Raw genomic sequence first — 23,714 nt, forward strand, 5'->3', positions numbered from 1 at the left:
GAGACGGGGTAAGCCACCTTCCAAACTCTGAATCAGGCCCTAAATTCCTTCCTATGGAACAGAAGGAAAATGCCCTGGAAGAGTTAGTTTGGCTCAGACTGTGCGTGGTTGATGGTAGCTCATCGTCCACTCCTCTCACCACCATTGTGTAATTCACAAGCGGCTGCTCGTTGGAATCGCAGGAAGGTGAGCCGGATCCCCGCAGTGGTGCTGATACCACGTCGATGGTGACAGTGGATTGAACCAGGCACAGTACAGTCGAGAGTGGAGACTGCAAATCCTGAAAATGACTTCAATGGTGTTTGAAGAGTTAGAGGGGTTTGTGACTTTCTTAGAGAATACTAGAATTTGAGCAGCTGTGATTTGTTGACTTTTTAGAGGTCATTCTCATGCAGATTTTGTGTCTGTTACTTGTGACATTTTTGTTTTTGCATTAAATGTCTTGGAGAGTTTAACTTCCTTGGACAAACTTTCCTTGATCTAGTTTCATCCAGGAGATTGAAACGTTGTGGCGAGAACGTCATACTTGTTCCATACCAGTGTTTCATTAAGGCACATTTAAGGTGTAATCTCAAAGTGGTTTTCCTGGAGGTTTGTGTGGGCTTGGGTTGTCTAGTACTGTACGTCTGACTACCACTTGGTGTCTTGAAAGAGAGAAGAACCAGAAAGTGGCCAGACCACAAGGAATGCTGCTCTAGAGCAGATCCTGATGTGGAACACTGCCCCGCGAGTGCCTTTCCGTGGCTTTCCATGAGGCCTTCACTTCAAGAGACTCAAGTCATCCTAAGTGTGATAAAATGTTGGAGGAGACATCAGAGGGTGAAAGGCTGAGGTGCACCACTGCTTATTTGTATTCAAAGGTGATATTGCATCAGTTTCTCCGAGAGATTAATGTCCTTCAGGAAATTGCTTTGTTATTGAAGGTAATGGCCAGTATTTCAAGCCCTGCGGTGGTGCTGTGTCCTACCTGCACATTGGTGCATGGACGCCCCAGGCTGTCCCTCCAAGGACCCCCTCGGCCCCCTCACTCCCTTACACATGGCAGAAGTGCATGGGTGACAGCTCTGAACAAGCTGGTACGCTGATGGGCAAAGGTGGGGTGGACAATGTTTTTGGAGGTCAGGTCGATTTCCACCAGAAGCACCTTGGAGATGAGGGGGCAGGGTCCAGTGTTTAGGGGGGAGATGAGTTTGGAGGGGACAATGCTGAGGGGTGTGGGGGTTCAGTCATCCACCTGGGTCTCTGATTTTGAGCCAAAAGAAGATTAGAAACAGTATATTCGTATTTTGGTGCAAAGTTATTGAAAGAAAACTAGATGACTCAGAACATCTGCTCATAAAGCAAATGTAATTAGAGTAATTTCAAAGATTTTTAAGAGGTACACAAAGCATTACAATATGAATGATTAAGCATACTAGTTTTTATATTATAATAGTTTTCATTTGAATAGCGCTGGTTATCAAAGTTAAATCATTACAGATCAGTTTTTAACTGGAAGCTCTTTCATCAAGTTGTAGGAAGGCCCTCAACGAATCTGAGGCGCCGTCATTTATAAGCAGAATTCATTATGGCGTGGAAGGGAATATTCCCGCTTTGATATGTTGGAAGCTTTTTGCCCACATTATTGTTGGCTGGAGGCAGGTTGGTGTTTAATCTATTCAGATTAATTTAAAACACCAGAATTTTCATTAACTGGTTATATTTGTTGTAAATTCAAAAGTAATAATCCATACATGTGTCTCAATAAAAATTAAAATTTCACACTTGTATAGTGCACTTCTCACCCGTTAGGGTCTCAAGGCACTGTACGCATACCGCTGTAGAACCCATCCTGGCTTTTCCTTGTGAGGCACCCACTCCTGGACAACCCCAGGGTGAAGCCAGGCATCCAAGCGCTGAGGCAAGAATTATCTGAGACCAAGACCTGGCGAGGCAGGAATTGAATCCTGGTCCCGGGCTGGATCTCTGCATCAGGGTCTGCCGCTCTAACCATTGTGCCACACTTCTCACATGCCCCACAGTGACTCTAGGACTGTGGATATTAATTAAACACATTCTGATAAGTTTGCTAGAGTGTAAAATCATCTGATGCAAGGTTTTGTTTTATTCTGCGCTGTAGTGAAATATTGTGCTGAAATCGTGAACAATGACCTCAGCATAAATCTTTTGTACAGGAAGCAGAATATTGATGTATATATGATATTGTTAAATAAACTACGTCATATCTAAGGGTCACAGTGTTCTGTTTGTATTGATTTGTACATATAAATACAGATAGAAAAACATCAATTTCCCTGTCTGTACTTATTTTTAAATATGGATAAAAAAACGAAATTAGACTGTTTTTCAGTGATTTTATAAGCTATCAGTAACGACTGCCAGGTTAATAGCCATGTGCATTGACAGATAATGGAGATAAAAAAAGGTTTCTAACGAGGCAAACACAGATGTATATATGAACATATTTTATACTAAAATATGCCTGTTCTCTTATAAGTTTATTGATTTATATTCTAGTAGTACTTGCAGCATTGAAACTTACCAGTGCACATTTATTCATTCAATAAATGTGGAACTACAGTAGTTTATTTTTTTGTTCACAAACCCCTATAAATATGAATAAATACACATAAAGTTATCAAAGAATAAATATGGATGAATAGAGGCAGAAATGTCACAAAATAAATGCAATAAAACCAGGAGCTCTCCTTAAACCCTGATGCCCGGTTCTCTTAGCTGTGAAGATGGGCTCGTGCACTTAAGACTTGTTAACCATATACACCGACCTGTGCTATGTGCTGTACATAGCTGGGCCTAGCACTGAGTGCAGTCACTAACTTCCCAACTAGAAACTTCCCTGCAATTAACTCTGATAAACTTAAATCGTTTCTGTCTGATAAGCTACTTTTTAGGTAAAATGGCTAAAGTCATGAACTTTTTGACAGTCAAATTGTGCCTCAGATGTACCAAGCCTTTTGTTGTCCTTGTGTCGTGCAAGGTGATACAATGCAACACAAAGACTTAAGTGACTTTGCCATTGAGCTGGCTTGCGTTACATTGCGTACTAGGTGGCATTCCATGGGTGGAGCGTGGACATGTTTTGCATCCACCCTTGGAATGTGAAGCCATCTCAGATTCACTGAAGTCAAACAACCTTGGATTGCGTAAAGATGGTGTGCCGTCCAGCCTTGTAGTTATAAGAAGAAACATGTACATTTCGCCCCATTAATTCCTCTTAGGATGTGTGATGCATTTTGCATAAGACATAAAAAGAGGAAATTTCCTCTTGGGATTGTGTTTGTGCAGAAATGTATCCTTTCCTCTAGAAAACAAGCCTTCCTGTGACCCAAAATATCAAAACAACAGGAGAAACCCCCCAGCCCCAGCTGAGACCCTGTAGGCAATGAGAACAGCATTTCAATAGGTGTTAGTAAACTTATTCAAAAAGAAAATTACATTGAAAGACCAGAGGCTTCAAAATACAAAAAATGGAAATTATATCGTCATTCTGTACATGAGCAAAAGAAAGCATCACAGGCTTAATATATTGTGCGAACATTAAAAAACGTGGACCTCCAGGGCTCGCGCATCTGAAGTACCTGAAAGAAAAGTCGAGCAAATTAATATTCACAGGGAACGGAAAAATAATGTGAACTGTGTTTGGCTTCACACATCGGGAGCCTCCCGCCTGAATGGGGCCCACCGGCACGTGAGCTTCCGGCACCGGCCCCTCCGCTGCCCTGGCTGATGCCCATGAATTCAGCATTCACTAAACCCACATTGAATAAACCACACAGTCCCCGGAGCGCGCAACCGATGTATTGCCAAGTGCTGCACCGACAGGGTGTAAAGGTTGTGGAACTCCCAGCCTGCTCCTTCAGCTCTCTCGCGACCATACTAGCTTTAGGTCACATTTGTATTTATATTTGTGTGGCTGGAGTCCGACTTCCGGTTTCCGAGCTCCTTCCATGGTACGGATGCTGCAGACAGCGAGGACGGACTCCCCTGGCACTGATCTGCACTGACTCCTACCAGCTGAATATCAGATAGTACATTACCCTTTGCTGGGACTGAAAACTGATTACCTTGCTCAAAATTTGGTGTTTCCAATTGTGTTCAATCAGTTTTAAAAAGCTCTGCAAATATTGTGTTATGTTTGGGAGATTGGAAACAGCCTGTCGCCGGAGGGAGACAAGAGACTTATTTTTCTGTTCATTTAAGAGTTCTTGTTTTTATTAAAACGGCACCGAGAAGCGCAGAGGAGGGGCGGAAGGTCTCAGTGCTGAGCGGATGTCCGCCACAGCCTTTCCCAGATGTCCCCAGCAGCCAGGTATGGCCTGGACTTCCAAATCTGTGCAAATGATGCCCAACTTGTGAAGTCCACGATGGTGCAGGGGTGGGTCAACTCAGTGACTGCAATCACCAAGAGGAAAGCCTGTCTCTTGTACAGCGCCAGAGGTGCGGACACACGGAGGCTTGCAACATTAACACCAGAGATGGTGGTACCCATGAAGGCCGACACCTGTACACCTGAGATGGTGGTACCCATGAAGGCCGACACCTGTACACCTGAGATGGTGCAGACCCATCAAGGCCGACACCTGTACACCTGAGATGGTGGTACCCATGAAGGCCGACACCTGTACACCTGAGATGGTGCAGACCCATGAAGGCCGACACCTGTACACCTGAGATGGTGCAGACCCATGAAGGCTGACACCTGTACACCTGGGATGGTGCAGACCCATGAAAGCCGACACTTGTACACCTGAGATGGTGCAGACCCATGAAGGCCGACACCTGTACACCTGGGATGGTGCAGACCCATGAAGGCCGACACCTGTACACCTTAGATGCTGCAGACCCATGAAGGCCGACACCTGTACACCTTAGATGGTGCAGACCCATGAAGGCCGACACTTGTACACCTGAGATGGTGCAGAACCATGAAGGCCGACACCTGTACACCTGAGATGGTGCAGAACCATGAAGGCCGACACCTGTACACCTGAGATGGTGCAGACCCATGAAAGCCGACACCTGTACACCTGAGATGGTGCAGACCCATGAAGGCTGACACCTGTACACCTGAGATGGTGGTACCCATGAAGGCCGACACCTGTACACCTGAGATGGTGGTACCCATGAAGGCCGACACCTGTACACCTGAGATGGTGCAGACCCATGAAGGCCGACACCTGTACACCTGAGATGGTGCAGACCCATGAAGGCCGACACCTGTACACCTGAGATGGTGGTACCCATGAAGCCCGACACCTGTACACCTGAGATGGTGCAGACCCATGAAGGCCGACACCTGTACACCTGAGATGGTGCAGACCCATGAAGGCCGACACCTGTACACCTGGGATGGTGCAGACCCATGAAAGCCGACACTTGTACACCTGAGATGGTGCAGACCCATGAAGGCCGACACCTGTACACCTGGGATGGTGCAGACCCATGAAGGGCGACACCTGTACACCTTAGATGCTGCAGACCCATGAAGGCCGACACCTGTACACCTTAGATGGTGCAGACCCATGAAGGCCGACACCTGTACACCTGAGATGGTGCAGACCCATGAAGGCTGACACCTGTACACCTGAGATGGTGCAGAAGCATGAAGGCTGACACCTGTACACCTGAGATGGTGCAGACCCATGAAGGCCGACACCTGTACACCTTAGATGCTGCAGACCCATGAAGGCCGACACCTGTACACCTTAGATGGTGCAGACCCATGAAGGCCGACACTTGTACACCTGAGATGGTGCAGAACCATGAAGGCCGACACCTGTACACCTGAGATGGTGCAGAACCATGAAGGCCGACACCTGTACACCTGAGATGGTGCAGACCCATGAAAGCCGACACCTGTACACCTGAGATGGTGCAGACCCATGAAGGCTGACACCTGTACACCTGAGATGGTGCAGACCCATGAAGGCCGACACCTGTACACCTGAGATGGTGGTACCCATGAAGGCCGACACCTGTACACCTGAGATGGTGCAGACCCATGAAGGCCGACACCTGTACACCTGAGATGGTGCAGACCCATAAAGGCCGACACCTGTACACCTGAGATGGTGGTACCCATGAAGCCCGACACCTGTACACCTGAGATGGTGCAGACCCATGAAGGCCGACACCTGTACACCTGAGATGGTGCAGACCCATGAAGGCCGACACCTGTACACCTGGGATGGTGCAGACCCATGAAAGCCGACACTTGTACACCTGAGATGGTGCAGACCCATGAAGGCCGACACCTGTACACCTGGGATGGTGCAGACCCATGAAGGGCGACACCTGTACACCTTAGATGCTGCAGACCCATGAAGGCCGACACCTGTACACCTTAGATGGTGCAGACCCATGAAGGCCGACACCTGTACACCTGAGATGGTGCAGACCCATGAAGGCTGACACCTGTACACCTGAGATGGTGCAGAAGCATGAAGGCTGACACCTGTACACCTGAGATGGTGCAGACCCATGAAGGCTGACACCTGTACACCTGAGATGGTGCAGACCCATGAAGGCCGACACCTGTACACCTGAGATGGTGCAGACCCATGAAGGCCGACATGTGTACACCTGGGATGGTGCAGACCCACGAAGGCCGACACCTGTACACCTGAGATGGTGCAGACCCATGAAAGCCGACACCTGGACACCTGTACACCTCAGATGGTGCAGACCCACGAAGGCCGACACCTGTACACCTGAGATGGTGCAGACCCATGAAGGCCGACACCTGGACACCTGTACACCTGAGATGGTGCAGTCCCACGAAGGCCGACACCTGTACACTTGAGATGGTGCAGACCCATGAAGGCCAACACCTGTACACCTGGGATGGTGCAGACCCACGAAGGCCGACACCTGTACACCTGAGATGGGGCAGACCCATGAAGGCCGACACCTGTACACCTGAGATGGTGAAGACCCATGAAGGCCGACACCTGTACACCTGAGATGGTGCAGACCCATGAAAGCCGACACCTGTACACCTGAGATGGTGCAGACCCATGAAGACCGACACCTGTACACCTGAGATGGTGCAGACCCATGAAGGCCGACACCTGTACACCTGGGATGATGCAGACCCATGAAGGCCGACACCTGTACACCTTAGATGCTGCAGACCCATGAAGGCCGACACCTGTACACCTTAGATGGTGCAGACCCATGAAGGCCGACACCTGTACACCTGAGATGGTGCAGACCCATGAAGGCTGACACCTTTACACCTGAGATGGTGCAGAACCATGAAGGCCGACACCTGTACACCTGAGATGGTGCAGACCCATGAAGGCCGACACCTGTACACCTGAGATGGTGCAGACCCATGAAGGCTGACACCTGTACACCTGAGATGGTGCAGACCCATGAAGGCCGACACGTGTACACCTGGGATGGTGCAGACCCACGAAGGCCGACACCTGTACACCTGAGATGGTGCAGACCCATGAAAGCCGACACCTGTACACCTGGGATGGTGCAGACCCACGAAGGCCGACACCTGTACACCTGAGATGGTGCAGACCCATGAAGGCCGACACCTGGACACCTGTACACCTGAGATGGTGCAGACCCACGAAGGCTGACACCTGTACACCTGAGATGGTGCAGACCCATGAAGGCCGACACCTGTACACCTGGGATGGTGCAGACCCACGAAGGCCGACACCTGTACACCTGAGATGGTGCAGACCCATGAAGGCCGACACATGTACACCTGAGATGGTGAAGACCCATGAAGGCCGACACCTGTACACCTGAGATGGTGCAGACCCATGAAAGCCGACACTTGTACACCTGAGATGGTGCAGACCCATGAAGGCCGACACCTGGACACCTGTACACCTGAGATGGTGCAGACCCATGAAGGCTGACACTTGTACACCTGAGATGGTGCAGACCCATGAAGGCCGGCACCTGTACATCTTAGATGGTGCAGACCCATGAAGGCCGACACCTGTACACCTGAGATGGTGCAGACCCATGAAGGCCGACACCTGTACACCTTAGATGGTGCAGAACCATGAAGGCCGACACCTGTACACCTGAGATGGTGCAGAACCATGAAGGCCGACACCTGTACACCTGAGATGGTGCAGAACCATGAAGGCCGACACCTGTACACCTGAGATGGTGCAGAACCATGAATGCCGACACTTGTACACCTGAGATGGTGCGAATCCATGAAGGCCGGCACCTGTACACCTGAGATGGTGCAGACCCATGAAGGCCGACACCTGTACACCTGAGATGGTGCAGAACCATGAAGGCCGACACCTGTACACCTGAGATGGTGCAGACCCATGAAGGACGACACCTGTACACCTGAGATGGTGCAGACCCATGAAGGCCGGCACCTGTACACCTGAGATGGTGCAGACCCATGAAGGCCTACACTTGTACACCTGAGATGGTGCAGACCCATGAAGGCCGACACCTGTACACCTGAGATGGTGCAGACCCATGAAGGTCGACACCTGTACACCTGAGATGGTGCAGAACCATGAAGGCCGACACTTGTACACCTGAGATGGTGCAGACCCATGAAGGCCGACACTTGTACACCTGAGATGGTGCAGACCCATGAAGGCCGACACCTGTACACCTGAGATGGTGCAGACCCATGAAGACCGACACCTGTACACCTCAGATGGTGCAGAACCATGAAGGCCGACACCTGTACACCTGAGATGGTGCAGACCCATGAAGGCTGACACTTGTACACCTGAGATGGTGCGAATCCATGAAGGCCGGCACCTGTACACCTGAGATGGTGAAGACCCATGAAGGCTGACACCTGTACACCTGAGATGCTGCAGACCCATGAAGGCCGACACCTGTACACCTGAGATGGTGCAGACCCATGAAGGCCGACACCTGTACACCTGAGATGGTGCAGACCCATGAACACTGACACTAGTGCAGTATGAGACATGAACTCAATGGGCAGATGGCCCTGCATTGGTTTCCTGCCCACCCTCTGGGCACTAGTGTAGTATGAGGCATGTCCACATGTACTCAATGGGCAGATAGCCCTACAGAGGTTTCCTGCCCACCCTCTGGGCACTAGTGTAGTATGAGACAAGTCCATGAACACTCGATCTGTGGGTGAACCTACATTGATTCTGCTGGTCATCTGGGCAGTAGTGTAGTATGAGACATATCCATGTCTAATCAATGGGCAGGTGGCCCTACATTGGTTTTCCACCCACCCTCTGGGCACTAGTGTAGTATGAGACATGACCACATATACTCAATGGGCAGATGGCCCTGCATTGCTTTCCTGTCCACCCTCTGGGCCCTAGTGTAGTATGAGACATAACCATATATACTCAATGGGCAGGTGGCCCTACATTGGTTTCCCGCCCACTCTCTGGGCACTAGTGTAGTATGAGACCTGTCCACATGTACTTGGTGGGCAGATAGCCCTACATTGGTTTCCCGCCCTCCCTCTGGGCACTAGTGTAGTATGAGACATGCACTCAATGGGTAGGTGACCCCACATTAACTCTGCGGACCTTCTGGCCTCCAGTTTAATATGAGACATGTCGACATGTACTCGATAGGTAGTTGACCCCACATTGGTCTGCTAGCCTTCTGGCCACTAGTGAGGCATGAGACATGTCCATGTTTACCCAATCTGTAGCTGGCCCTACACTTGTTCTGCTGGCCCTCCCTGCACTAGTGTAGTATGAGACATGTCTACGTGTACTCGATGGGTAGATAATTCTGCCATCTCTCTCTGCACTAGTGTAGTATGAGATATGTCCACATGTACTCGATGGGTAGATGATTCTGCCATCTCTCTCTGCACTAGTGTGGTATGAGACATGTGTATGTGCACTTGATGGGTAAGTGATTCTGCTGGCCCTCTCTGCACTAGTGTTGCATGAGGCATGACCACGTGTACTCAATGGGTAGATGGATCTGCTGGCCCTCTCTGTACTAGTGTATAAGACATGTGCATGTGTATTCGATGGGTAGATGGTTCTGCCGGATCTTTCTTCACTAGTGTAGTATGAGCGATGTCCACATGTACTCGATGGGTAAGTGGTTCCGCTGCCCGTCTCTGCACTAGTGTAGTATAAGACATGTGCATGTGTATTCGATGGGTAGATGGTTCGGCCGGATCTTTCTTCACTAGTGTAGTATGAGACATGTCCACATGTACTCGATGGGTAAGTGGTTCTGCTGCCCGTCTCTGCACTAGTGTAGTATGAGACATGTGCATGTGTACTCGATGGGAGATGGTTCTGCCGGATCTTTCTTCACTAGTGTAGTATGAGACATGTCCACATGTACTCGATGGGTAAGTGGTTCTGCTGGCCATCTCTTCACTAGTGTAGTATAAGACATGTGCATGTGTGTTCGATGGGTAGATGGTTCTGCCGGATCTTTCTTCACTAGTGTAGTATGAGACATGTCCACATGTACTCGATGGATAAGTGGTTCCGCTGGCCATCTCTGCACTAGTGTAGTATAAGACATGTGCATGTGTATTCGATGGGTAGATGGTTCTGCCGGATCTTTCTTCACTAGTGTAGTATGAGACATATCCACATGTACTCGATGGGTAAGTGGTTCTGCTGCCCGTCTCTGCACTAGGGTAGTATGAGACATGTGCATGTGTACTCGATGGGAGATGGTTCTGCCGGATCTTTCTTCACTAGTGTAGTATGAGACAAGTGCACATGTACTCGATAGGTAGACAAATCTGCTAGCCCTCTCTGCACTAGTGTAGTATGAAACAGGTCCACATGTACCTGTTGGGTAGATCATTCTGCCAGCTCTCTATGCACTAGTGTAGTGTGAGACGTGCTTGTGTTCTTGATGGGCAGGTGGATCTGCTGGCCCTCTGTGCACTAGTGTAGTATCAGACATGTTCATGTATACTATGGGTAGATGTTTCTGCTGGTCCTCTGGTCACTAGTATAGTATGAGACATGTCAACGTATACTATAGGGAGATGTTTCTGCTGGCCCGCTGGTCAATAGAGTAGCATGAGACATGTACACGTGCACTCCAAGGGTAGATGGTTCTGCTGACCGTCTGGTCACTAGTGTACTGAAGGGTAGATGGCACTCTGTGCACCAGTGCAATATGTGAAACCTGCACTTGAGGAATAGATAACTTTCTGCGCACCAGGGTAATATGTGACACTTTCACTAGATGACCGTCTGCGCACCAGTGTAATATATGACGCGTGAACTTGAGGAGTAGATGGCCGTCTGCGCATCAGTGTAATAAGTGACTCGTGCACTTGAGGGGTAGATGGTCCTCTGCGCACCAGTGTAATATGTGACACGTGAACTTGAGGGGTAGATGGTCCTCTGCGCATCAGTGTAATATGTGACACGTGAACTTGAGTGAAAGATGGCACTCTGCCCACCAGTGAAATATGTGACACGTGAACTTGAGTGTTAGATGGCCCTCAGCGCATCAGTGTAATATGTGACACGTGCACTTGAGGGGTAGATGACCTTCTGCACACCAGTGTAATCTGTGATACTTGCACTTGAGGGGTAGATGGTCCTCTGGGCACCTGTGTAATATGTGACACTTGCACTTGAGGAGTAGATGGCCCTCTGTGCACTAGTGTAATATGTGACACTTGCACTTGAGGTTTAGATGGCCCTCTGCGCACCAGTGCAATATGTGACAATTGCCATAGATGGCCCTCTGCGCACAATTGTAATATGTGACCCTTTCACTAGATGGACATCTGCACACCAGTGTAAAATGTGACTTGTGCACTTGAGGGGTAGATGGTCCTCTGCGCACCAATGTAATATGTGACTTGTACACTTGAGGGGTAGACGGCCCTCTGCGCACCAGTGTAATATGTGACACGTGAATTTGAGGGGTAGATGGCCCTCTGTGCATCAATGTAATATGTGACACGTGAACTTGAGGGGTAGATGGACCTCTGTGCACCAGTGTAATATGTGATGTGTGAACTTGAGGGTTAGATGGCCCTCTGCGCACCAGTGCAATATGTGACAGTTGCCATAGATGGCCCTCTGCGCACATATGTAATATGTGACCCTTTCACTAGATGGCCATCTGCGCACCAGTGTAATATGTGACTCGTGCACTTGAGGGGTAGATGGTCCTCTGCGCACCAATGTAATATGTGACTTGTGCACTTGAGGGATAGATGGCCCTCTGCGCACCAGTGTAATATGTGACACGTGAACTTGAGGGGTAGATGGCCCTCTGTGCATCAGTGTAATATGTGACGCGTGAACTTGAGGGGTAGATGGCCCTCTGTGCATCAATGTAATATGTGACTTGTGCACTTGAGGGGTAGATAGCCCTCTGCGCACCAGTGTAATATGTGACTTGTGCACTTGAGGGGTAGATGGCCCTCTACGCACCAGTGTAATATGTGACTTGTGCACTTGAGGTAGATGGCCCTCTACGCACCAGTGTAATATGTGACTTGTGCACTTGAGGGGTAGATGGCCCTCTGTGCACCAGTGTAATATGTGACATGTTAACTTGAGGGGTAGATGGCCCTCTGCGCACCAGTGTAATATGTGACACGTGAACTTGAGGGGTAGATGGCCCTCTGCGCACCAGTGTAATATGTGACTTGTGCACTTGAGGGGTAGATGGCCCTCTGCGCATCAGTGTAATATGTGACTTGTGCACTTGAGGTAGATGGCCCTCTACGCACCAGTGTAATATGTGACTTGTGCACTTGAGGGGTAGATGGCCCTCTGCGTACCAGTATAATATGTGACTTGTGCACTTGAGGGGTAGATGGCCCTCTGCACATCAGTGTAATATGTGACTTGTGCACTTGAGGTAGATGGCCCTCTACGCACCAGTGTAATATGTGACTTGTGCACTTGAGGGGTAGATGGCCCTCTGCGCACACAGTGTAATATGTGACTTGTGCACTTGAGGGGTAGATGGCCCTCTCCGCACCAGTGTAATATGTGACTTGTGCACTTGAGGTAGATGGCCCTCTACGCACCAGTGTAATATGTGACTTGTGCACTTGAGGGGTAGATGGCCCTCTGTGCACCAGTGTAATATGTGATGTGTGAACTTGAGGGGTAGATGGCCCTCTGCGCACCAGTGTAATATGTGACGCGTGAACTTGAGAGGTAGATGGCCCTCTGCGCACCAGTGTAATATGTGACGCGTGCACTTGAGGGGTAGATGGCCCTCTCCGCACCAGTGTAATATGTGACTTGTGCACTTGAGGTAGATGGCCCTCTACGCACCAGTGTAATATGTGACTTGTGCACTTGAGGGGTAGATGGCCCTCTGTGCACCAGTGTAATATGTGATGTGTGAACTTGAGGGGTAGATGGCCCTCTGCGCACCAGTGTAATATGTGACGCGTGAACTTGAGAGGTAGATGGCCCTCTGCGCACCAGTGTAATATGTGACTTGTGCACTTGAGGGGTAGATGGCCCTCTACGCACCAGTGTAATATGTGACTTGTGCACTTGAGGTAGATGGCCCTCTACGCACCAGTGTAATATGTGACTTGTGCACTTGAGGGGTAGATGGCCCTCTGCGCACCAGTGTAATATGTGACTTATGCACTTGAGATAGATGGCACTCTATGCACTAGTGTAATATGTGACTTGTGCACTTGAGGGGTAGATGGCCCTCTGTGCACCAGTGTAATATGTGACGCCTGAACTTGAGGGGTAGATGGCCCTCTGCGCACCAGTGTAATATGTGACGCGTGAACTTGAGGGGTAGATGGCCCCCTGCGCACCAGTGTAATATGTGACTTGTGCACTAGAGGGGTAGATGGCCCTATACGCACCAGTGTAATATGTGACTTGTGCACTTGAGGTAGATTGCCCTCTACGCACCAGTTTAATATGTGACTTGTGCACTTGAGGGGTACTTGACCCTCTGCGCACCAGTGTAATATGTGACTTGTGCACTTGAGGGGTAGATGGCCCTCTGGGCACCAGTGTAATATGTGACTTGTGCACTTGAGGTAGATGGCCCTCTGCGCACCAGTGTAATATGTGACTTGTGCACTTGAGGGGTACTTGACCCTCTGCGCACCAGTGTAATATGTGAAGCGTGAACTTGAGGGGTAGATGGCCCCCTGCGCACCAGTTTAATATGTGACTTGTGCACTTGAGGGGTAGATGGCCCTCTACGCACCAGTGGAATATGTGACTTTGCACTTGAGGTAGATTGCCCTCTACGCACCAGTGTAATATGTGACTTGTGCACTTGAGGGGTACTTGACCCTCTGCGCACCAGTGTAATATGTGACTTGTGCAATTGAGGGGTAGATGGCCCTCTGCGCACCAGTGTAATATGTGACTTGTGCACTTGAGGGATAGATGGCCCTCTGCGCACCAGTGTAATATGTGACTTGTGCACTTGAGGGATAGATGGCCCTCTGCGCACCAGTGTAATATGTGACTTGTGCACTTGAGGTAGATGGCCCTCTACGCACCAGTGTAATATGTGATGCGTGAATTTGAGGGGTAGATGGCCCTCTGCGCACCAGTGTAATATGTGACTTGTGCACTTGAGGGGTAGATGGCCCTCTGCGCACCAGTGTGATATGTGGGACGTGAACTTGAGGGGTAGTTGGCCCTCTGCGCACCAGTGTAATATGTGACTTGTGCACTTGAGGGGTCGATGGCCCTCTGCGCACCAGTGTAATATGTGACGCATGAACTTGAGGGGTAGATGGCCCTCTGCGCACCAGTGTAATATGTGACTTGTGCACTTGAGGGGTAGATGGCCCTCTGCGCACCAGTGTAATATGTGACACGTGCACTTGAGGGGTAGATGGCCCTCTGTGCACCAGTGAACTTGAGGGGTAGATGCCCTCTGTGCACCAGTGTAATATGTGACTTGTGCACTTGAGGGGTAGGTGGCCCTCTGCGCACCAGTGTAATATGAGACTTGTGCATTTGAGGGGTAGATGGCCCTCTGCGCACCAGTGCAATATCTGACTTGTGCACTTGAGGGGTAGATGGCCCTCTGTGCACCAATGTAATATGTGACTTGTGCACTTGAGGGGTAGATGGCCCTCTGCGCATCAGTGTAATATGTGACTTGTGCACTTGAGGGGTAGATGGCCCTCTGCGGACCAGTGTAATATGTGATGCGTGAACTTGAGGGGTAGATGGCCCTCTACGCACCAGTGTAATATATGACTTGTGCACTTGAGGGGTAGATGGTCCTCTGCGCAACAGTGTAATATGAGACTTGTGCACTTAAGGGGTAGATGGCCCTCTGCGCACCAGTGTAATATGTGACGCGTGAACTTGAGGGGTAGATGGCCCTCTGCGCACCAGTGTAATATGTGACGCGTGAACTTGAGGGGTAGATTGACCTCTGCGCACCAGTGTAATATGTGACTTGTGCACTTGAGGGGTAGATGGCCCTCTGCGCACCACTGTAATATGTGACTTGTGCACTTGAGGGGTAGATGGCCCTCTGCGCACCAGTGTAATATGTGACGCGTGAACTTGAGGGCTAGATGGCCCTCTGCGCACCAGTGTAATATGTGACTTGTGCACTTGAGGGGTAGATGGCCCTCTGCGCACCAGTGTAATATGTGACGTGTGAACTTGAGGGGTAGATGGACCTCTGCGCACCAGTGTAATATGTGACTTGTGCACTTGAGGGGTAGATGGCCCTCTGCGCACCAGTGTAATATGTGACTTGTGCACTTGAGGGGTAGATGGCCCTCTGCGCACCAGTGTAATATGTGACGCGTGAACTTGAGGGGTAGATGGCCCTCTGTGCACCAGTGTAATATGTGACTTGTGCACTTGAGGGGTAGATGGCCCTCTGCGCACCAGTGTAATATGTGACTTGTGCACTTGAGGGGTAGATGGCCCTCTGCGCACCAGTGTAATATGTGACTTGTGCACTTGAGGTAGATGGCCCTCTACGCACCAGTGTAATATGTGACGCGTGAACTTGAGGGGTAGATGGCCCTCTGCGCACCAGTATAATATGTGACATGTGCACTTGATGGGTAGATGGCCCTCTGCGCACCAGTGTAATATGTGGGACGTGAACTTGAGGGGTAGATGGCCCTCTGCGCACCAGTGTAATATGTGACTTGTGCACTTGAGGGGTAAATGGCCCTCTGCGCACCAGTGTAATATGTGACACGTGCACTTGAGGTGTAGATGGCCCTCTGTGCACCAGTGAACTTGAGGGGTAGATGCCCTCTGTGCACCAGTGTAATATGTGACTTGTGCACTTGAGGGGTAGGTGGCGCTCTGCGCACCAGTGTAATATGAGACTTGTGCATTTGAGGGGTAGATGGCCCTCTGCGCACCAGTGTAATATGTGACTTGTGCACTTGAGGGGTAGATGGCCCTCTGCGCACCAGTGTAATATGTGACTTGTGCACTTGAGGGGTAGATGGCCCTCTGCGCACCAGTGTAATATGTGACGCGTGAACTTGAGGGGTAGATGGCCCTCTGCGCACCAGTGTAATATGTGACTTGTGCACTTGAGGGGTAGATGGTCCTCTGCGCAACAGTGTAATATGTGACTTGTGCACTTGAGGGGTAGATGGCCCTCTGCGCAACAGTGTAATATGAGACTTGTGCACTTGAGGGGTAGATGGCCCTCTGCGCACCAGTGTAATATGTGACGCGTGAACTTGAGGGGTAGATGGCCCTCTGCGCACCAGTGTAATATGTGACGCGTGAACTTGAGGGGTAGATGGACCTCTGTGCACCAGTGTAATATGTGACTTGTGCACTTGAGGGGTAGATGGCCCTCTGCGCACCAGTGTAATATGTGACTTGTGCACTTGAGGGGTAGATGGCCCTCTGCGCACCAGTGTAATATGTGACGCGTGAACTTGAGGGATAGATGGACCTCTGCACACCAGTGTAATATGTGACTTGTGCACTTGAGGTGTAGATGGCCCTACTCTGGCTCTCCAGATACCCCGAGATGCACAGGTGCTGGTCAGCACTGAACATGTGGACGCTTCTCTACCTCAGCAGCCTCCAGGCGCTAGTATGTCATGTCCAATCACGTCCTGGGTGATGCTGGACGTTTACACTCTTATATTGCATGTTTGGTTGGATTGTCACACTGTGCTCAGTATTCCAGATCCGCAGCCTCGAGTCGCCATTTAATTAACACAAATCTTTGTTCATTCGTGACTCGAATGTTTGCTTTGGTTTTTATGACTTGTGAAGACAGTTAGACACACATAATTCATATTTCAGGAGACGTTCTGATCTAAATGTATCAGAAATTCTTCGCAGCAGCCTTCTTTGGCAAATATTTTGTGTACTCAGCACCTACACAATCCGTACTGTCATTAAGCACACGTAGGCGGACTGTTCCATAGCACATATAATAACAATACTCACAGCAACCTCCAGGAGACAAGTTGGTTCACTTCCGGAGGAGGCAGTAATGCCAGCAATTGGCATGCCAGTGGCACTCGTGTTATAAACTTTGGAATGATGAGAGACTGAGTCAGCCCTGCTCCGAATTAATCTGCTGAGCTGCAGTTTACAAGGCATGTCCGAGCAGGTACTCAAGCCGCTGAGCTACCATCACGTCACACTGTAACAATGTACTGATATATCTGAACTAAGTCTCCTCGCCGCCATCTCAGCAGTGCTAAATGCCCCTTCCTGGCTCAAATCACGCTGTTTTCTCAGAGGGCATCCGAGGTTTCCGAATTTGAGGACAGTTCGTGCCGCCTGGCATGGGAGATGCCGCATACATGGTTTGCTGGGTGCCCGGCCGCGTCCCAGCGAGACGGTGACAGTCGTCAAAGCGCCGCAAGGAGAACGGGGTAATAAGCGCGGGGATTAGTTATTGCAAGTGACTGCAATTTATTTTATGTCTTTATTTGGCCAAATCGTGTTGGCATTTTCTGGGCACAGCGGTGCATTGATAGAGATGAGTGGACCGCGTGCATTCTGTGGGTCTCCGTGCCCAGCAGGGCTCTTCAGTGGAGGGTCCCTGGCCTGCCAGGTCCTGTCTGAGGCTTGGGGGGTCTCTGAAACCTCCTCCCCCCAACGTCTACTGACACCCCCCCCCCTTCCGCGCCCACATCACCAACCCTCAGGGGCGCCAGAAAATCTGTGATTTATTCTAGGACATTCGCTGTAAGCAGAGGGGCATCGGTGACTCGTCGCGAACAACGAAATGAATAGTGTATTGTAGCCCCATGGGGGGCACTGAAGAGGGAGTGCTGGAGTGAGTAAACCCTGGGATCAGGGGAGAGGGAGTGCTGGAGTCAGTATACCGGGTGAGCAGTGGTAGTGGGGAGAGAGTGCTGGAGTCAGGAAACCCTGGCAGCAGTGGAGAGGGGAGAGGGAGTGCTGGAGTCAGTAAACCCTGGGAGAAGTGGAGAGGGAGAGGGAGTGTTAGAGTGAGTAAACCCTGGGGGCAGTGGAGATGGAGAGGGAGTGCTGGAGTCAGTAAATCCTGGGAGCAGTGGAGAGGGAGAGCGAGTGCTGGAGTCAGTAAAACCTGGAATCAGTGGAGAGGGAGAGGGGGGGCTGGAGTCAGTATACCCGGTGAGCAGTGGTAGTGGGGAGAGAGTGTTGGAGTGAGTAAACCCTGGGAGCAGTGGAGAGGAAGTGCTGGAGTCAGTAAACCCTGGGAGCAGTGGAGATGGAGAGGGAGTGCTGGAGTCAGTAGACCCTGGCAGCAGTGGAGAGGGGAGAGGGAGTGCTGGAGTCAGTAAACCCTGGGAGCAGTGGAGAGGGAAAGGGAGTGCTGGAGTCAGTAAACCCTGGGAGCAGTGGAGAGGGGAGAGGAGTGCTGGAGTGAGTAAACCCTGGGAGCAGTGGAGAGGGAGAGGGAGTGTTGGAGTGAGTAAACCCAAGGGGGCAGTGGAGATGGAGAGGGAGTGCTGGAGTCAGTAAACCCTGGGGGCAGTGGAGATGGAGAGGGAGTGCTGGAGTCAGTAAATCCTGGGAGCAGTGGAGATGGAGAGGGAGTGCTGGAGTCAGTAAAACCTGGGATCAGTGGAGAGGGAGGGGGGGGTTGGAGTCAGTATACCCGGTGAGCAGTGGTAGTGGGGAGAGAGTGTTGGAGTGAGTAAACCCTGGGAGCAGTGGAGAGGGAGTGCTGGAGTCAGTAAACCCTGGGAGCAGTGGAGATGGAGAGGGAGTGCTGGAGTCAGTAAACCCTGGCAGCAGTGGAGAGGGAGTGCTGGAGTCAGTAAACCCTGGGAGCAGTGGAGAGGGAAAGGGAGTGCTGGAGTCAGTAAACCCTGGGAGCAGTGGAGAGGGGAGAGGGAGTGCTGGAGTGAGTAAACCCTGGGAGCAGTGGAGAGGGAGAGGGAGTGCTGGAGTGAGTAAACCCTGGGAGCAGTGGAGAGGGAGAGGGAGTGCTGGAGTGAGTAAACCCTGGGAGCAGTGGAGAGGGAGTGCTGGATTCAGTAAACCCTGGGAGCAGTGGAGAGGGAGAGGGAGTGCTGGAGTCAGTAAACCCTGAGAGCAGTGGAGAGGGGAAAGGGAGTGCTGGAGTGAGTAAACCCTGGCAGCAATGGAGAGGGAGAGGGAGTGCTGGAGTCAGTAACCCCTGGGAGCAGTGGAGAGGGAGAGGGAGTGCTGGAGTCAGTAAACCCTGGGATCAGTGGTGAGGGAGAGCGAGTGTTGGAGTGAGTAAACCCTGGGGGCAGTGGAGAGGGAGAGGGAATGCTGGAGTAAGTAAACCCTGGGAGCAGTGGAGAGGGACAGGGAGTGTTGGAGTGAGTAAACCCTGGGAGCAGTGGAGGCGAGTGCTGGAGTCAGTAAATCCTGGGAGCAGTGGAGAGGGAGTGCTGCAGTCAGTAAACCCTGGGGGAAGTGGAGAGGGAGTGCTGGAGTCAGTAAACCCTGAGAGCAGTGGAGAGGGAGTGCTGGAGTTAGTAAACCCTGGGAGCAGTGGAGAGGGAGAGGGAGTGCTGGAGTGAGTAAACCCTGGGAGCAGTGGAGAGGGAGAGGGAGTGCTGGAGTCAGTAAACCCGGGGAGCAGTGGAGAGGGGAGAGGGAGTGCTGGAGTGAGTAAACCCTGGGAGCAGTGGAGAGGGAGTGCTGGAGTCAGTAAACCCTGGGAGCAGTGGAGAGGGAGAGGGAGTGTTGGAGTGAGTAAACCCTGGGGGCAGTGAAGAGGGAGAGGGAGTGCTGAAGTCAGTAAACCCCGGGAGCAGTGGAGAGGGAGAGGGAGTGTTGGAGTGAGTAAATCCTGGGAGCAGTGGAGAGGGAGTGCTGGAGTCAGTAAACCCTGGGAGCAGTGAAGAGGGAGTGATGCAGTCAGTAAACCCTGGGGGCAGTGGAGAGGGAGTGCTGGAGTCAGTAACCCCTGGGAGCAGTGGAGAGGGGAGAGAGAGTGCTGGAGTCAGTAAACCCTGGGAGCAGTGGAGAGGGGAAAGGTAGTGCTGGAGTCAGTAAACCCTGGGAGCAGTGGAGAGGGAGTGCTGGAGTCAGTAAACCCTGCGAGCAGTGGAGAGTTAGAGGGAGTGCTGGAGTGAGTAAACCCTGGGGGGGGGGGGGCAGTGGAGAGGGAGAGGGTGTGTTGGAGTCAGTAAACCCTGGAAGCAGTGGAGAGGGAGAGGGAGTGCTGGAGTCAGTAAACCCTGGGAGCACTGGAAAGGGAGAGGGAATGCTGGAGTGAGTGAACCCTGGGAGCAGTGGAGAGGGAGAGGGAGTGCTGGAGTGAGTAAGCCCTGGGAGCAGTGGAGAGGGAGAGGGAGTGCTGGAGTCAGTAAACCCTAGGGGGCAGTGGAGAGGGAGGGGGGGTGCTGGAGTGAGTAAACCCTGGGAGCAGCGGAGAGGGAGAGGGAGTGCTGGAGTGAGTAAACCCTGGGGTCGCAGTGGAGAGGGAGAGGGAGTGCTTGAGTCAGTAAACCCTGGGAGCAGTGGAGAGGGAGAGGGAGTGCTGGAGTCAGTAAAGCCTTTGAGCAGTGGAAAGGAGAGAGGGAGTGCTGGAGTTAGTAAACCCTGGGAGCAGTGGAGAGGGTTAGGGAGTGCTGGAGTCAGTAAACCCTGGGAGCAGCGGAGAGGGAGAGGGGGTGCTGGAGTTATTAAACCCGGGGAGCAGTGGAGAGGGGAGAGGGAGTGCTGGAGTTAGCAAACCCTGGGAGCAGTGGAGAGAGAAGAGGAGTGCTGCAGTCCGTAAACCCTGGGGGCAGTGGAGATGGAGTGCTGGAGTCAGTATACCCGGTGAGCAGTGGTAGTGGGGAGAGGGTGTTGGAGTGAGTAAACCCTGGGAGCAGTGGAGAGGGAGAGGGAATGTTGGAGTGAGTAAACCCTGGGAGCAGTGGAGATGGAGTGCTGGAGTCAGTATACCCGGTGAGCAGTGGTAGTTGGGAGAGAGTGTTGGAGTGAGTAAACCCTGGGAGCAGTGGAGAGGGAGAGGTGGTGCTGGAGTCAGTACACCCTGGCAGCAGTGGAGATGGAGAGGGAGTGCTGGAGTCAGTAAACCCTGAGAGCAGTGGAGAGGGAGTGCTGGAGTGAGTAAACACTGGGAGCAGTGGACAGGGAGAGGGAGTGCTGAAGTGAGTAAACCCTGGGAGCAGTGGAGAGGGAGAGGGAGTGCTGGAGTCAGTAAACCCTCGGAGCAGTAGAGAGGGGAGAGGGAGTGCTGGAGTGAGTAGACCCTGGGAGCAGTGGAGAGGGAGAGGGAGTGCTGGAGTCAGTAAACCCTGGGAGCAGTGGAGAGGGAGAGGGAGTGCTGGAGTCAGTAAACCCTGGGAGCAGTGGAGAGGGAGACGGAGTGTTGGAGTTAGTAAACCCTGGGAGCAGTGGAGAGGGAGAGGGAGTGCTGGAGTCAGTAAACCCTGGGAGCAGCGGAGAGGGAGAGGGGGTGCTGGAGTTATTAAACCCGGGGAGCAGTGGAGAGGGGAGAGGGAGTGCTGGAGTTAGCAAACCCTGGGAGCAGTGGAGAGAGAAGAGGGAGTGCTGGAGTCCGTAAACCCTGGGGGCAGTGGAGATGGAGTGCTGGAGTCAGTATACCCGGTGAGCAGTGGTAGTGGGGAGAGGGTGTTGGAGTGAGTAAACCCTGGGAGCAGTGGAGAGGGAGAGGGAGTGTTGGAGTGAGTAAACCCTGGGAGCAGTGGAGATGGAGTGCTGGAGTCAGTATACCCGGTGAGCAGTGGTAGTTGGGAGAGAGTGTTGGAGTGAGTAAACCCTGGGAGCAGAGGAGAGGGAGAGGGAGTGCTGGAGTCAGTAAACCCTGGCAGCAGTGGAGATGGAGAGGGAGTGCTGGAGTCAGTTAACCCTGAGAGCAGTGGAGAGGGAGTGCTGGAGTTAGTAAACCATGGGGGGGACAGTGGAGAGGGGGAGGGAGTGCTGGAGTGAGTAAACGCTGGGAGCAGTGGACAGGGAGAGGGAGTGCTGGAGTCAGTAAACCCTGGGAGCAGTAGAGAGGGGAGAGGGAGTGATGGAGTGAGTAAACCCTGGGGGCAGTGGAGAGGGAGAGGGAGTGCTGGAGTCAGTAAACCCTGGGAGCAGTGGAGAGGGAGAGGGAGTGCTGGAGTCAGTAAACCCTGGGAGCAGTGGAGAGGGAGAGGGAGTGTTGGAGTGAGTAAACCCTGGGGGCAGTGGAGAGGGAGAGGGAGTGCTGGAGTCAGTAACCCCTGGGAGCAGTGGAGAGGAAGAGGGAGTGCTGGAGTCAGTAAACCCTGGGAGCAGTGGAGAGGGAGAGGGAGGGCTGGAGTCAGTAAACTCTGGGAGCAGTGGAGAGGGAGAGGGAGTGCTGGAGTCAGTAAACCCTGGGAGCAGTGGAGATGGAGTGCTGGAGTCAGTATACCCGGTGAGAAGTGGTAGTGGGGAGAGAGTGTTGGAGTGAGTAAACCCTGGGAGCAGTGGAGAGGGAGTGCTGGAGTCAGTAAACCCTGGGAGCAGTGGAGATGGAGAGGGAGTGCTGGAGTCAGTAAACCCTGGGAGCAGTGGAGAGGGAGAGGGAGTGTTGGAGTGAATAAACCCTGGGGGCAGTGGAGAGGGAGAGGGAGTGCGGGAGTCAGTAACCCCTGGGAGCAGTGGAGAGGGAGAGGGAGGGCTGGAGTGAGTAAACCCTGGGAGCAGTGGAGAGGGGAGAGAGAGTGCTGGAGTCAGTAAACCCTGCGAACAGTGGAGAGTTAGAGGGAGTGCTGGAGTGAGTAAACCCTGGGGGGGGGGGGCAGTGGAGAGGGAGAGGGAGTGTTGGAGTCAGTAAACCCTGTAAGCAGTGGAGAGGGAGAGGGAGTGCTGGAGTCAGTAAACCCTGGGAGCAGTGGAGTGGGAGAGGGAATGCTGGAGTGAGTGAACCCTGGGAGCAGTTGAGAGGGAGAGGGAGTGCTGGTGTGAGTAAGCCCTGGGAGCAGTGGAGAGGGAGAGGGAGTGCTGGAGTCAGTAAACCCTAGGGGGCAGTGGAGGGGGAGGGGAAGTGCTGGAGTGAGTAAACCCTGGGAGCAGTGGAGAGGAAGAGGGGGTGTTGGAGTCAGTAAACCCTGGGAGCAGTGGAGAGGGAGAGGGAGTGCTGGAGTCAGTAAACCCTGGGAGCAGTGGAGAGGGGAGAGGGAGTGCTGGAGTCAGTAAACCCTGGCAGCAGTGGAGATGGAGAGGGAGTGCTGGAGTCAGTAAACCCTGAGAGCAGTGGAGAGGGAGTGCTGGAGTTAGTAACCCATGGGGGGGACAGTGGAGAGGGAGAGGGAGTGCTGGAGTGAGTAAACGCTGGGAGCAGTGGAGAGGGAGAGGGAGTGCTGAAGTGAGTAA

The 23,714-nt window shown here is 52.0% G+C and overlaps 1 protein-coding gene across 4 annotated transcripts in view; it reads left to right on the plus strand.

Annotated features, from left to right (window-relative positions):
* FGF12 (fibroblast growth factor 12) overlaps positions 1-23,714 on the plus strand; it is a 646,321-nt gene that overhangs the window by 307,617 nt on the left and 314,990 nt on the right. Inside the window, exon 1 of one of the 4 annotated variants that reach the window (XM_069212772.1) lies at positions 17,680-17,818. The exons of the other annotated variants lie outside the window; for them this stretch is intronic. The gene's annotated coding sequence lies outside the window, so the exon portion shown is untranslated. Of the gene's footprint in view, positions 1-17,679; positions 17,819-23,714 lie in introns of those variants that run through there. 4 annotated transcript variants of the gene reach the window in all.

Source organism: Pleurodeles waltl, chromosome 11, assembly GCF_031143425.1.
Source record: "Pleurodeles waltl isolate 20211129_DDA chromosome 11, aPleWal1.hap1.20221129, whole genome shotgun sequence".
In the NCBI taxonomy this organism is placed as follows: Eukaryota; Metazoa; Chordata; class Amphibia; order Caudata; family Salamandridae; genus Pleurodeles; species Pleurodeles waltl.